Raw genomic sequence first — 3,595 nt, forward strand, 5'->3', positions numbered from 1 at the left:
TTCCAGTTCCTCCCAGCGATCAGCGTGGTCTCTCTTTCTCTCTCAAGTCAGCAGGGACTCATCTGAGCCTCCTTTCTGGGAAGAAAAGGAAGGGGCGGGGGGAGGCAGAGGGAGAGAAAAGGGTATTGATATAATCAAAACCAGATCTACCCAACATCAAAGCAAGAAAGTAAACAGGCTTTTCAACTCCTCAAATTCAAATCAAGCAACCCAGCTATCTGCGAGGTGCTCATCTAAAGTATCAGACGCTGCTTTTTCAAAGGCGAAATCTGAGCTCCACTTGGGGGCGGGGAAGGGGCGCGGGGAGGGTGGGAGGTGGGGCAGAGGGCCCGGGAGGTGGAAGACACCAGCTTCCAAAACCCCACCCGGGCCCGGCGCGCGCAGGGCAGCCCGGCGCGCCCCTCCCCTCGCCGGGACAGCATCCACTCCAAAGGCGCGCGCCCCGAGCCGCCGGGCGGTGTGCAGGTGAAACCAATTTCGGTGAATTCCCCCACTCGGCTATCGGCACAGATAACTCGAGCTCCAAACGTGCCCTTCCCCGGCATCTGGTTCCCATCCCCCCCACCTACCCCTTCCCACTCCTTAAAAATTCAGAAGAGCCTCGACCGAGCAAGCAGCCCGCCCAGCACAGGGCGGGATGGGCTCTCGGACTCCCAGCTGGAACCCCCCCGCCCCGGCCCTCGGCCAACCCCCAGATGGAAACGTTCGCTGAGCCCCGCCTCCCGCCGAGAATCCGGCTCAGCCTACACCTCGGTCTTCCCGGTTCCCCGAAACCAGAAATCCACTCACTCAGACAAGGCTTTGATCTCCCAACTTTGCCAGAGAGCGGAGAAGCCTCAGGATTCGCCGCCCCCTGCCCCCCGCCCCCGCGGAGCCGCAAACCCTACAAAACCGGATCAGAAACCGTCTCACGCTACCACCGCCTGTGCCAAGAATCCCAAACTCTGCTGACCTCAAGCCTCTTTTTTCCACAAGCAAAAAGTCTTATCTAACCAATAAACCAGCCGCTCACCCCAGCATGGGAAGGATCAAACTCGGGAGAGCGGAGGGGAGGGCTGGGGGGGGGGGGGGGGTGGGCGCGACCCCGAATCGGAGGCTGGGGGCCCTGGGTGGGCGTGCGGTGCCCCCGCGCGGGGCCTCAGGCCGCCGGTAGCGCCGCGCTGCCCAGGCGGAGGGGAGGGGGGGGGCGGCCCCGTTACCTGGAAGACGAAGGGGGCCCGCGGCCCGGCTCTCATCGCTGTCGAGCGCCCCCCGCCCCACGGCCCCGGTCCACCCCGACTGTCCGGAGCCCCGGGAAGCTCTCGCAGCCCCAAGTCCGGGCGCCGGTCGGAGGCGCCCACAGAGAAGCCCGGAACGCCGCGGCCGGTCCAGCAATGGCGACGCGGAGGCTCGGCCTCTCCGCACGAGGGGCCGGGGCGGCCGGGGCGCGGGGCCGGCGGCAGGAGGGACGCGGGGAACGCAGGCGCCCCGGGCTCGGGCCGCTCCGGCGCGCAGACTGAGCCTCGGCCGGCGATCGGGGCCCCTCTGCGCCGACCGGGGGCTGGAGGGGAGGAGGGGAGGGGAGGAGAGAGCGGCGGGAGGGGGCGGGGGAGGGGGCGCCGCCGCCCTTTCATCCCACCTCGCAAAGGCGCCCCGGCGCACTCGCACCCCGACTCCTACCCAGCGCCGCCCCGGCGCGGCGCCCCCGGGGGAGGGGGTTCTGCCCCCGCTCCGCCCCCGCCGATCGCTCGAGTCTCTCCGTCCGGCCCCTCCACCCCGGCCGAGCCCCCCGGAGCGCCGGGCGCCGCGCCCGCCACCCCTCTGCGCGCTCGCCCGGAGCGCGCCCCGAAATAGCCGGCCTGCCCACTTCAAAGGGCCGCCCGGCACATCAAAGCGCGCGGGCCGCCCGCCGCCGCGGCCTCGCACTCACCAGGGGTCCGCGCGCGCGCTCCGCGCCCAGACCTCGCGGGCGCCCCGGGCAGGGCCCCGGCCCCCGGATCGGCTCGCCGCCGCGGCCCCAGGGCCCCCCGGGCCGGACCCGGCGTCCGGGAGCATGGGGAGGCGCGCGGCCGGGGAGGGAGTGCGGGGAGCCCGGCGGCGAGGGAGGCGGCGGCGGCGCGCCCGGCTGCCCCGCGTCTGCGGAAGATCCGAGTGGGCCTCGCCCCGCCGCGGCCGCCCCGGCCCCCCGGCCCCCCGGCCCCCCGGCCCCCCGGCCCCGCCGGCCGGGCTTTCGACGCGGGCGCCGCTTCCAGCAGCCGCTCCGCGCACCCCACGTCCTCCCGGCGCTTCCAACAAAAACTGCGCCGCGGACCTCACTGTGCACTTCAAAGGCGCGGGCCGGCGCACGGTCCTGAAAGGGAGGTAAGCGCCTGGCGCGCCCGCGCCGCCCCCGGGCCCCCGCCGCCCCTCTGCGCGCCCGGCCGGCTCGCGGCCCCCTCCCCGGCCCCCCCCCGCCCCCGGCCGGGCCGGAGCCCCTCCCGTCCCCGGCGCCCGCGACGCGGCCGGGCGCGCCCTCGGCCCCGGCCCGGGGGGCCCGCGGGGCAGCCGCTCGGCCGGGGCCGCGCCGCTGCCCCACCTTTCAGAGCGCAGCGGGCGGCGGGGGACCCGGGCGCCCCGGGCCCGGGGCGGCCCCGCGATTCATGGCTGCGAGCGCTTCTCTTCACTTCCCGGCGCCCGGCGGTACCGAGTTGCCAGGACCTGATCAAAGCGCCGCCGGCCCCGCGCGCCCGCCCCGCCGCCCTGATCCCGCCGCGCCAATCCCCGCCGCGCTCGGCCGGCCCGCGCCGCCCGCCTTAAAGGGGCCGCGCCCGGCCCGCCCCGCCGGGCCCCCGCGGCCGCCCGCGCCCGGCCCGAGTGCTGGTTCCGCCTCTCAAGTGCTCTGGCGTTTTTGCTCCGGCTTCCTCCGCCAGCCTGTCCCCGTCCTTCCCAGCTCGGGAAAGCAACGGTTTATTGTAGCATCCCGGCCATTCTGAGAACTGCAAGCACGCAGAGTTTTGTTTTTTTTCTATCATCAAACACTTTTCTACCTCTGTTCAAGTTTCCCTGGGAATTTGGGCTTACAGAAGCTTGTAAAAAAAAAAAAAAGAGTGCTAGACCAGGGGTGGACGGCTAAGTGTCCTAGGAGGTAGGCAGGCCTAAACCAGAAGTCTTGCGTGCTTGTGAGAGGACCCGTGTGCCTGGGTCGGTGGGTGTGTGAAGATGGTGTGAATCTGCCTGCAGAGGCCTGGGGGCTGGAAGTGGGCCCAGACGCCTCGCCGGGAAGCCAGCCTCAACTCCCTGCAGATTTTAACCCCACATACCCCACCTGGTCATCAGGACCCTCCCAGCAGGTACACCCCCATCTTTCTGCATCAGCTGCATCTCCCACCCTCCGGATGTTGCCTATTAAACAGACATGGGATGTCTTTTCCCCCAAGGACTCTCAGTACTAATGTAGTGCGAACTCCTCACCCCACCATCACCTCTCAGTCCCCCCAACATCCACCCAACAACCATCTCGCTTAGGATAATAAGAAAATATACCACAAACCTAGAACATTGTTTATTTACGCATCTATTGGACCTCTCAAATGATGAGCTAATAATTGATTTTTCCTCCTCTTAAAAAACATAAAGG

Source organism: Budorcas taxicolor, chromosome 19 (genome assembly GCF_023091745.1).
Source record: "Budorcas taxicolor isolate Tak-1 chromosome 19, Takin1.1, whole genome shotgun sequence".
In the NCBI taxonomy this organism is placed as follows: domain Eukaryota; kingdom Metazoa; phylum Chordata; class Mammalia; order Artiodactyla; family Bovidae; genus Budorcas; species Budorcas taxicolor.